The 13,183-nt window shown below is 34.9% G+C and overlaps 1 pseudogene; it reads right to left on the minus strand.

Annotated features, from left to right (window-relative positions):
• Nucleotides 1-781: 781 nt before the first annotated feature.
• The window catches only part of LOC124973934 (thioredoxin-related transmembrane protein 1-like), a 27,837-nt pseudogene continuing 15,435 nt past the window's right edge, over nt 782-13,183 (minus strand).

The following is a 13,183-nucleotide window of genomic DNA, read 5'->3' on the forward strand; positions in this document are numbered from 1 at the left end:
TTTTCAAAATATAAAATACCAAAGCTTTACTATGTCAAATAAAAATGATGACTATCCACCTTCACATAAAAACAAAAAAACAAATAAAAGAAAAAATAACAAAATCAAAATATTCAAGACAAGGTTCAATAATAATATTGTAAAATCTAGACTGAGTGACTGATACTGTTTATACCACTCAATTTGAGAAATATTATGCATGGCAAATTTAAAAATACAACAACACACCAAAAAGAGAACAAAAAAAAGAAATTAACCATTAAAGGAATCAAGAGAACACCTACATTTATAAAACCTTCCTCAACCAGTACCATATTATGTATATGATGTGCAGAAAACTACAATTAAAGCAAGGTAGTTTTTATTACTCGCATGATTTTTAAAATATGAAGAAATTGTGAACTATATCCCTAAAAGACCACAGTTATCACTAAAATATGCATTTCTCAAGACAATGGGCAAAAAGTTTCCATTTATGGGAAATATATTCTTTATTTCACACAGTGAAACTGAGAAAAATCATATCAAATGAGAAATCTTTTTCTCTAATCTTAAATTCCCCAATAATGCAATCCTTGGGAAATGTAATTTTTTTCAATTCAGACATGAAACAGGTTATTAGTAAACAAACATACAAATCTCATTGCTTGCCATGAGATATTCCAAAATTAAACATTGTTTAAACCACCACAATGTTCTTAAATCATATTACAGACTTTTATACCCGCTTTAATTTTCTTAATGAAAACTGTGCAATCCAACAATCTACATCAAACCCTGTAATATGTAAATCACAGTTCACAGAAAACTAATGATAAACCTTCAAGTTTTTGTTAAAATCATGATATTAAGGTATCCATAAAAATTAATAGGATTTATCAATGGACAACCATGGATCCACAGAGCGATGTCTCATGGCATTCTGTGAAGTCTTTGCTCCATCTTTACTTTCAGCTTCCTCTTCTGAAACATCTTCTTCACCTGCCTCTTGTTCCTCCTCCACTTTTTACTAAGGTTGAAAAAATTCTGGTAATGATTTTTCTTAAAGACAAGGACCATAAATATGTTGTTGTTGATACAGATTTGTTTTAGATTCAAATCAAGATACTATGATTCATATGTCTATGACTGCCTTAACATTTAATTTTGTTTGGATGTCCAAAAGGAATAAATTATTAAGAAAACAGTGAAGATTATAAAAACTGGTAGGAAGATCTATTTTACTTGCCAAACTCATTCTAATTACCTACCTATCTATAAACTGAACTTTAATTAATCAATAAGCATTAATGCTGTGAATATGGAAAATTTAAGAAAGTATACTGCATTAAGCAAATCTTACATTAATTTCCTATTAATATTTTGTTCTACAAGTATACTAAAACTTCAATGCTATCCTGTTTCAGTTCCCAGGAAGAATGAAATCACAATGTGTACAGTTAAAAATCATACTCTTGTTCATTTTTTCTAGTCTCATAAATGTGCTTTCGCTTCACCATCTTATTAAGGTAAATTACTAACAATAAAATTTACATAAAGTAAAACATATTAAGTGTACAGTTCAATGAATATTTAAGCATGTGCACATACACACATTATATTTGTTACAGGGCCAATTGCTAATTAACTTAAGCTCAGAGCATACCATGTTTCTGAAAGGAAATTGGGCCCATGAGTTTTACTATGCTCACTAATTCTAGACTGTTTAGAATCCTAGGCAACTCAGAACTGGGGGGAGCATTAATAAGTAGGGCAAAATATGAGAAGAATTTTCCAGTCATAGACAACTTAATGTTTGGTCTGCATGGCATCCCTCTCTATACTGGGTCAAAAGAACCCATGCATGACACATTCCCATGGTTCCAGTGAATATTACAGTTTACAACAGTGGTTTTCCACCTAGAATGATACTGTCCCCCAACAAACACTGTGCAATGTCTGGTGATATCTGGGGGGGTTACATCTCGTGGGGGAGCTGGGCAGTGCTACTAGCAACTACTGAGATACCTTTGAGCATCCAACAATATACAAAAGGTAGTTCATACAATTAAAAATCATCTGCTCAAAATGGGCAATAAAGTCAAGCTTGGGAAACCATGGTTTAAAGTAAATCTTTGAAGTGAGTCCTGTACAAGTGGAATGCACTGGGACTTCTCTCAAAGTTAGGGGAGTATAAGAAGAAAGTGGATTTCCTTCTTCCTCCCTGTGAGTGATGGCTTTCTTTGATTATCTTGTGAACAAAGAATCACTCAGAGCTGAGACTGCAACAAGGTAAGGAGACCTGAGGTATTAAGAAACACAGGCATCTTAATAAAATCATCTGGGTCCTAAGGATCTCCTTGATTCTGTCCTCAGACTTCTCACTATATGATCAAAAGGTAGACTGAGTTGTTTTTTTTTTCCTAAATAACTCATACACTTATAAGGGAAAAAACTCAAAACATGTGGTATGCTCCAGAAGAGGTATCATCACATTAAAGATTAGATTAGTTATCTATCAATTATGTCACTAAAGAAAAACAAATTGCCTAAGAATATGCAGAGTGCATACTAAGAACTTATTATGCATCATTAGAATAATGTGAGTGTTACAGACCTATCTTTTAGAAATACATTTAGAAAAACTATTACTTTATGTTTTTCAATCTATCCAAATTAAGTTATTACAAGGTATAGTCTTTTCTAGTAACTTTTTACTGTGGACATCAGTAGAGAAGAGAAAAACTTAAGTAGTTTCACATGAATTAGCTGTCATTTTTAAAATTTCTAAAAAAATTAATTTTCTTGTAACTTGCAAAAAGATGTACAGTATTATCTCTGCCATTTCTTTTTGTTCATTTCAGAAAATTTCTAAAATTATACCTATTCACTGTTCCAACCTCCTCTTTTGAGAACTTACATCCTTCTATGTATACAATGAATAAATCCCACAGTTTATTCCATAGAGGGAAACCTATCAGAGTTACTATTTTTAAAGCATTTATATGTCAACACCTAATTTTATGGGCAGAGACCTATACAGCTTTCTATTGGTAACCATTTTGTCCAAGACAGTATTATTCAAAGAGCAGTCTTCAGACCAGCAGCAATAACTTCACCTAGAATTTCTCAGAAATGCAAATTCCCAGCCTCATCACAGAACCTGATTCCAAAACCCAGGGCAGGGACCAGCAATCTGTTGCAAACAAGTTCTCCTGGCAAGTACAATACACATTCAAGTTTGCTCCAATTGGAAGACATCTCTGACTCCAATACCTATGTTACTAGATAAAGAAATTAATCTATGCAGACTCCCAGAGTACCCTCTCAGCAGATGACTTTGATGGAGAATCTGGCAATTGCCCCCAAAATGATTCAGTCTATATAGTGTGATTCATCATGACTGTTTGATATCTATGGTCAGTTGAACCCTATCCATCTACAAATTTTCTGACAGCTTCAGAACTTAGAGGAAAAGTACAGAATAGGAATCAATCAAATTAATAATAAAAAGTATTTCTATATAGTTATTTTTGTACTTGCTAAATCAAATTTTATTTTTTATTCACAACTTAAGAGTTGGTGAAAGAATTATTTTCATATCACTGCAAAAATCTTACACCTGATAATAAATTTATCTCTTAAACAATCTGTGTTTAATTTTTTTTTCCTTCAGGTCAGTAGCCCCTGGAGGACAGAATTATTACTTACCTCATAACTGCCCCTTTCACTATCAACACAACTATCTGGGAAGGATAGGTACACTGTAAATGAAATATTCACTGATTTTATTTCAGGAGTTTTGACCTCAATAAATCTTAAGAAGGGCAGCAAAATATAGGAAATATCATGATTGTCATGTGTTTTTGATTTAGGTTTACACTCTGCTCTGCAATTTCTGTGTGACTTTGGGGAAATCCCTCATCTCTCTAAATCTTAGCTTTCTCAGCTAAAAAATGGAAACCATTTCACCTAAGCAGTCAACTGCAAAATTGCTGAAAAGCCAATAGATAAAAGTCCAAGTTCCATAGTAACTGAAAGTATGAGGGTTTCTACCACCAGCACAATTTTCCAAGATCAAAAATACAACATGGGGAAGTACTTGTATTAAAACAGGCAGCAGAAATAAATATTTTGAATTATATAAATTTATTTTACAGTTCAGATCAGGTCAATACCAATCCAGATCAGCTACAGGAAATGAATTTCCCCAATATTCTACCAAAAGAATGAAAATTGGCTGGAACAAAGAATAAACTTCAAATATGGCTATCACAGTGAATGACTTTAAGAGTAGAGTATATTCACCTAAAAATTAAAATTTTGACTCAAGTATACTGAAACAGATTCATGAATAACATGAAGTATGCAAACACACTGACATCAGATCAATGTTATTAAATAGCTACAAGCTAAATGCAATGTTGAAATTCTCTGAGTCAAGAAAATAACAATATTCCAAAATTCACTGGGCTACCATTTTTACATGATGTACACATCTCCCCATTCATTTATACAACTGATAGAGGCCACCACTCCAAACTTAGGAACCAAAGCAGAAGAGGAACCTACCAAGTGTGTAACTGTGTTTACAGAAATGAAGGGAATTATGAGTGAATAAAATATAAACACTTCAGGGTTGGGGATTTAGCTCAGTGGTAAAAAGCTTGTTTATTAGCATGTACTAGGCCTCAGATTCACACAGCAAAAAAACAAATAAATCTCCAGAAACAAAAACATTTTAAAATATACTTACTTAAAAGGTATGACTGTAGTTGTGCCTTTTTGAAGGACAAAGGCAATTTGCTACAAATATCATACACTGTAAAAATAAACAGAATCATTACATATAATACAACTGATGCAATTTATTATTTTAAAATATTTTTAGTGCTCTAAAAACTAAGTACTCAGAATTCCTAATGACAATCCTGAAAGCAGAGTTGCTAAAGCAAAAATATGTATGATCCCCAAAGGAGTAATCCAAGGTTTTGAATATAATAGTTGTAGCAAGTCTGAAATCAAAAGGCAAAAAATAAATGAAAAATGGTTTCTTTAAAAAAATGATACAGATAGAAAACTTTTAATCCATAACCTTATGTTCACAGACAGCTGAAAGTGTGTTGACATACTACTCATCCTAAAATAAAAAAGATGATTTAAAAACTGAGTAAGATACACAGCATTGTCTATATTTTCTATTTTCTAGTCCATAATTTCACCCAACAATGGATATTATTGCTACTATTAAGAAAAGTTATCACTCACTCATTTCATGACTGTAATAAGGTTTGCTCATAAAATCTAAGTTTCTGAAAGGTTGTCATCACTGGATCATCACATAAATAAAGTACTCTTTCTTTTTACAGTTTTCAATGGTCACTTTTTCTTTTCTTTCCTACCCCCCATACTCAGGATTAAAGGCAGTGTCTTGCATATCCTAGGTAATAAGTACTCTACTGCTGTGCTACATCCCCCATCCCTTTTTCTTTTGAGACAGGGTCTCACTAAATTACCAAGTCTGGTCCCAAATCTGTGATACTCCTGTCTTAGCCTCACAAGTAGCTGGGATTACAGGCATGCACCTCTGCTTACAGTTCAATATTCACTTATAACTTTCATCTGATGATTCCTCAAAATACTGACCAACTACTGACAAACTGGCTATGAACTCTATGAAATCAGTTGGAAATGGCAAGTCTTATTCACCCTTAAAATCCTCCAAAAAAAAAAAAGCATAGAAGGGAGCCTGAAGAAACAATTTGTAACACTTTTTAATAGGACTCTTGCCAAATAAAATCACTTCTCTCTTGTTAGGGATGTAACAAAGTGACAGATTACTTGCCCAGAATGAACAAGGCCCTGGATTTTACCCCCAGCACCTCCAAAACAAAATTTCCTTTCCTATTTTGTTAAACATGGAAAGATCCCCCATGTTCTTGGATAGGCAGAATTAATATTGTCAAAATGGCCATACTACCAAAAGTGCTATACAGATTCAGTGCAACTCCAATTAAAATCCCAATGATGTACCTTACAGAAATAGAACAAGCAATTATGAAATTCATCTGGAAGAATAAGAAACCCAGAAGAGCTAAAGCAATCCTTAGCAGAAAGAGTAAAGCAGGGGGTATCACAATACCAGATCTTCAACTCTACTACAAAGCAATAGTAACAAAAATAGCATGGTATTGGTACCAAAATAGACAGGTAGATCAATGGTACAGAATAGAGGACATGGACACAAACCCAAATAAATACAATTTTCTCATACTACACAAAGGGGCCAAAAATATGCAATGGAGAAAAGATAGCCTCTTCAACAAATGATGCTGGGAAAACTGGAAAACCATATGCAACAGAATGAAATTAAAACCCTATCTCTCACCCTGCACAAAAATCAACTCAAAATGTATCAAGGACCTCAGAATCAGACCAGAGACCCTTCATCTTATAGAAGAACAAGTAGGTCCAAATCTTCAACATGTTCACTTAGAATCAGACATCCTTAACAGGACTTCCATAACACAAGAAATAAAAGCAAGAATCAACAACTGGGATTGATTCAATCTAAAAAGTTTTCTCTCAGCAAAGGAAACTATCAGTAATGTGAAGAGAGAGCCTACAGAGTGGGAGAAAATCTTTGCCACTCATACTTCAGATAGAGCACGAATTTCCAGAATATGTAAAGAACTCAAAAAACTCTACAGCAAGAATACAAATAATCCAATCAACAAATAGGCTAAGGAAATGAACAGACACTTCACAGAAGAAGTACAAGCAATCAACAGATATATGAAAAAATGTTCAACATCTCTAGTAATAAGAGAAATGCAAATCAAAACTACCCTAAGGTTCCATCTCACCCCAATTAGAATGGTGATTATCAAGAAACAAGGAACAATAGGTGTTGGCTAGGATGTGGGGAAAAAGGTACACTCATACATTGCTGGTGGGGTTGCAAATTAGTGCAGTCACTCTGGAAAGCAGTATGGAGATTCCTCAGAAAGCTTGGAATGGAACCACCATTTGACCCAGCTATCCCACTTCTTAGGCCTATACCCAAAGGACTTAAAATCAGCATACTACAGAGATACAGCCACATTGATGATCATAGTAGCTCAATTCACAATAGCCAGATTGTGGAACCAACCTAATGTCCCTTCAATTGATGAATGGATAAAGAATCTGTGAGGTATATATATATATATATATATATATATACACACAATGGAATATTACTCAGCCATAAAGAATGATAAAATTATGGCATTTGCAGGCAAATGGATGAATTTGGAGAATATCATGCTAAGTGAGATAAGCCAATCTCAAAAAACCAAAGGACGAATGATCTCGCTGATAATCGGATGAGGTCACATAATGGGGGGTGGGAGGGGTTAGTGTTAGAGTTAGGGTTAGAGTTAGGGTTTGGGTTAGGGAGGGGGCAAGAATGGAGGAAGGTAGGACTGTATAGAGGGAAAAGAGGGTTGGGAGGTGTGGGGGGAAGGGGAAAAATAACAGAATGAATCAAACAACATTACCCTATGTAAATTTATGATTATACAAATGGTATGTCTTTACTCCATGTACAAACAGAGAAACAACATGTATCCCATTTGTTTACAATAAAAAAAGAAAAAAAGTAATGAAAAAAATTTTGAGACAGGTTTTGAAAATTGCTTACGGCCTTGCTGGGTTGCTGAGGCAGGTTTTGAACTTGTGATCCTCCCACCTCAGTCTTCCAAGTTGCTGGGATTACAGGGGTATATCACCCACCGTGATGGTGAAATATTGTTTTAAGTGCTTTTGTTGTTATTGTGAACTTACCATGAAATAAATGGAAATAAAGATGCTTGGCCTAAAAAAAAATTAAAATTTATAATAGCACAATTTGAAAATTTGCAATGATGTATAAATGACTACATAGGAAATAAATCATAAGTAAAAATAATTATTGTTATGAAATTAAGTGCAGGTAATTTAAAGGGGCAGTTAAAAAAGCATGCTTCATAAAGAAGGGTTTGTGTGTTTCAAACAATATCACCTTTAGCAAGAATTAGAAGTTGGTGTTCCCAAGGGTTTTTTCATGCAAAGTGAAAAGATGGCTTAATCCAATGAAAAATGATGGGGTGGATGAATCTGCAAAGCTTACACATGCCATGCCCCCTCTACACAGTCTCCCAATAGAAAAGGTACAGCCTGCTGCCTTTAGGATTTCACAGAAACTTACAAGCTACTGCCTTTTCTAACACAAAAAAGGTTAAGATTCACTTAAAATATTAAAAAACAAAAATCAGTTACATTTTAAGATCAACATTGAAAACTAGCTTAATCACATTGCCTTTGTTGTTTAGCAGGCCAAGTGTGCACCTGGGTATAGTGGTGCAGGCCTATAATCCCAGCCACTTGGGAGGCCAAGACAGAAGGGACAAAAATTTGAGGCCAGCCTCAGCAACTTAGCAAGTACCAATCTCAAAATGAAAGTAAAATCAGGTGGGTGTGGTGGTGCATGCCTATAATTCCAATGGCTCTGGAGGCTGAGGCAGGAGGAATGTGAGTTCAAAGCCAGGTGCAGCAAAAACAAGGTGCCAAGCAACTCAGTGGGACCCTGTCTCCAAATAAAATACAAAACAGGCCTGGGGATGTGGCTCAGTGGTTGAGTGCCCACTGAGATCATTTACCAGTACCCCCACAAAATAAAGAAATAAAATAAAATTTGTTGTGGATGTAGCTTAATGGCAGAGAATTCCTGGGCTCAATCCCCAGTATGGCAACAACATCAAAAAGACAAGTAGGAATAGCAATAAGAAACTTAAACTTCTGTGTGGCTTCACTATTGTCTGCACTAATTAAACTATATCAGGAATACTAGGGTCCATCACTGCACTGGACATGATGGTTCAATGAGAAGTTCTGATATTTAAAGAATAATCTGGAGACACAAAAGAAAAGGTACACTTCAATTACAAACTACTGCTTAGAGCTGATCTTTCTCCCACTCCCAGAATCCAAAGCACTTTTCTCTGATAATTGGTGATACACACCCCATCTCCCAAGGGCAAGTATGGTGAGGAGACTAGAATAAGATGAGAACATGATAACCTCCATGAAACTTACCATTTTCCCAAAAGTCTCTTGAATGACCACTGAGGCCTTGCACTCCAACTGTGTAGCAGATAATAGGCTTGCCATTCACAATCCTAACTGGTATAAAAAAATACCTGTCTTCTAACTAAATTTAAGCTCAGGGATTAATCATACCATTAGATATTGTGCAGACACATTATCCATACAAGTTAGATGGGCAGAATAATCACACATAATTAATCACTGTACATCAAAGAGTTTAAAGGTAATATATGTAGATAATGTTTGAGTCTCTCAAATTACCACATGCCCATTACACTCTTCATTCTTTAGGGCACTATAAAGTTTTTAATGACACATATGTTCAACTCTAAACATCTAAAATATTCCTAAAAAGGCACTAAGCTTAAATCTACAGAATGGCCTCACATAACTTAATAAGTATCAAGGTTATGTGTTTGATTTATAAGATCTAACTAAAAATACCAAACACATAATAAATCCAAATATGCCTTAAGTGTCCAAGAAACAAACTGTTGACATGTATTTATTTATATGAAATAAAAATATAATTATCTCTTCCAATTAATTGGAAAGTAAATAAGACAAAAATCCCTCACACTTACAGAACAGAACCTGGACCAAACCTCAATAAAACAGGTTCAATATTCTTCCACTCTTTTCCACTTATAAAGTTGATGAAGTCCTTCATAGTCCTTGGACCTCAATAGTGCCTATATTCACCATCCTCACAACAAAAGATCAGAATTAAATATTAATAGCAATGGAAAATAAATTTTGTATTTGTTTTCACTATTTCTTTTTTTTTTTTTTATTTTATTTATTTTTTTATTTTTTATTGTGAACAAATGGGATACATGTTCTTTCTCTGTTTGTACATAGAGTAAAGGCATACCATTTGTGTAATCATACGTTTACATAGGGTGATGTTGGTTGATTCATTCTGTTATTATTTTCCCCTTCCCCCCACCCCTCCCATCCCTCTTTTCCCTCTATACAGTCCTTCCTTCCCCCATTCTTGCCCCCCTCCCTAACCCTCACTCTAACCCTAAAACTAACCCCTCCCACACCCCATTATGTATCATCATCCACTTATCAGCGAGATCATTCTTCCTTTGGTTTTTTGAGATTGGCTTATCTCACTTAGCATGATATTCTCCAATTTCGTCCATTTGCTTGCAAATGCCATAATTTTATCATTCTTTATGGCTGAGTAATATTCCATTGTATATATATGCCACAGTTTCTTTATCCATTCATCAACTGAAGGGCATCTAGGTTGGTTCCACAATCTGGCTATGGTGAATTGAGCAGCAATGAACATTGATGTGGCTGTATCTCTGTAGTATGCTGATTTTAAGTCCTTTGGGTATAGGCCAAGGAGTGGGATAGCTGGGTCAAATGGTAGTTCCATTCCAAGTTTTTTAAGGAATCTCCATACTGCCTTCCAGAGTGGTTGCACTAATTTGCAGCCCCACCAGCAATGTATAAGTGTACCTTTTTCCCCACATCCTCGCCAACACCTGTTGTTGCTTGTGTTCTTGATAATCGCCATTCTGATTGGGGTGAGATGGAATCTTAGGGTGGTTTTGATTTGCATTTCTTTTATTACTAGAGATGTTGAACATTTTTCCATATGTTTGTTGATTGTTTGTAGGTCTTCTTCTGTGAAGTGTCTGTTCATTTCCTTAGACCATTTGTCGATTGGATTATTTGTAGTCTTGGTGTTGAGTTTTTTGAGTTCTTTATAGATTCTGGAGATTAGTGCTCTATCTGAAGTATGATTGGCAAAGATTTTCTCCCACTCTGTAGGCTCTTTCTTCACATTGCTGATAGTTTCCTTTGCTGAGAGAAAGCTTTTTAGTTTGAATCTATCCCAGTTGTTGATTCTTACTTTTATTTCTTGTGCTATGGGAGTCCTGTTGAGAAAGTCTGGTCCTAAGCCGACAAGTTGAAGATCTGGACCTACATTTTCTTCTATAAGATGCAGGGTCTCTGGTCTGATTCCGAGGTCCTTAATCCATTTTGAGTTTAGTTTAGTGCACGGTGAGAGATATGGGTTTATTTTCATTTTGTTGCATATGGATTTCCAATTTTCCCAGCACCATTTATTGAAGAGGCTATCTTTTCTCCATTGCATATTTTTGGCCCCTTTGTCTAGTATGAGGAAATTATATTTGTTTGGGTTTGTGTCCGTGGCCTCTATTCTGTACCATTGATCTACCTGTCTATTTTGGTACCAATACCATGCCGTTTTTGTTACTATTGCTTTGTAGTAAAGTTGAAGTTCAGGTATTGCAATACCCCCTGCTTCATTTTTCCTGTGAAGGATTGCTTTAGCAATTCTGGGTTTCTTATTCTTCCAGATGAATTTCATAATTGCTTGCTCTATTTCTGCAAGGTACGTCATTGGGATTTTAATTGGAATTGCATTGAATCTGTATAGCACTTTGGTAGTATGGCCATTTTGACAATATTAATTCTGCCTATCCAGGAACATGGGAGATCTTTCCATCTTCTAAGGTGTTCTTTAATTTCTTTCTTTAGTGTTCTGTAGTTCTCATTGTAGAGGTCTTTCACCTCTTTTGTGAGATTGATTCACAAGTATTTTATTTTTTTTGAGGCTATTGTGAATGGAGTAGTTTTCCTAACTTCTCTTTCTGAAGATTCATCACTTACGTATAAAAATGCATTGGATTTATGAGCATTGATCTTGTATCCTGCTACTTTACTGAATTCACTTATGAGTTCTAAGAGTTTTCTGGTGGAATTTCCTGGTTCCTCTAAGTATATAATCATATCATCAGCAAATAGGGATAGTTTGAGTTCTTCTTTTCCAATTCGTATCCCTTTAATTTCTTTGGTCTGTCTAATTGCTCTGGCTAGAGTTTCAAGGACGATATTGAATAGGAGTGGTGAGAGAGGGCATCCCTGCCTTGTTCCAGATTTTAGGGGGAATGCTTTCAGTTTTTCACCATTAAGAATAATATTAGCCATGGGCTTAGCATAGATGGCCTTTACAATGTTAAGGAACGTTCCCACTATCCCTATTTTTTCTAGTGTTTTGAGCATGAAGGGGTGCTGTATTTTATCAAATGCTTTTTCTGCATCTATTGAAATAATCATGTGATTCTTGACTTTAAGTCTGTTGATATGGTGAATTACATTTATTGATTTCCTGATGTTGAACCAACCTTGCATCCCTGGGATGAAACCCACTTGATCATGATGCACTATCTTTTTAATACATTTTTGTATGCGATTTGCTAAAATTTTGTTGAGAATTTTTGCGTCGATGTTCATTAAGGAAATTGGTCTGAAATTTTCTTTCCTCGATGCGTCTCTGTCTGGTTTAGGTATCAGGGTGATATTGGCTTCGTAGAATGAGTTTGGGAGGGTTCCCTCCTCTTCTATTTCATGGAATACTTTGAAAAGTATTGGAATGAGCTCTTCTTTAAAGGTTTTGTAGAACTCGACTGAGAACCCATCTGGTCCTGGACTTTTCTTTGTTGGTAGGCTTTTGATGACTTCTTCTATTTCATTACTTGAAATTGGTCTATTTAAATTGTGCATGTCCTCCTCGTTTAGTTTAGGCAATTCATAGGTCTCTAGAAACTTGTTGATATCTTCGAAATTTTCTATTTTGTTGGAATATAGATTTTCAAAATAGCTTCTAATTATGTTTTGTATTTCAGTCGTGTCTGTTGTGATACTTCCTTGTTCATTCCGAATTTTGGTGATTTGGGTTTTCTCTCGTCTTCTCTTTGTTAGTGTGGCTAAAGGTTTATCAATTTTGTTTATTTTTTCGAAGAACCAACTATTTATTTTGTCAATTTTTTGTATTGTTTCTTTCGTTTCAATTTCGTTGATTTCAGCTCTGAGTTTAACTATTTCCTGTCTTCTACTACTTCTGGTGTTGGTCTGTTCTTCTTTTTCTAGGGCTTTGAGCTGTAGTGTTAGTTCATTTATTTTTTGAGTTTTACTTCTTTTATTAAATGTGCTCCATGAAATAAATCTTCCTCTAAGTACGGCTTTCATAGTGTCCCAGAGATTTTGATACGATGTTTCTTTGTTCTCGTTTACCTCTAAGAATTTT

Source organism: Sciurus carolinensis, unplaced genomic scaffold (genome assembly GCF_902686445.1).
Source record: "Sciurus carolinensis unplaced genomic scaffold, mSciCar1.2, whole genome shotgun sequence".
Taxonomy (NCBI): domain Eukaryota; kingdom Metazoa; phylum Chordata; class Mammalia; order Rodentia; family Sciuridae; genus Sciurus; species Sciurus carolinensis.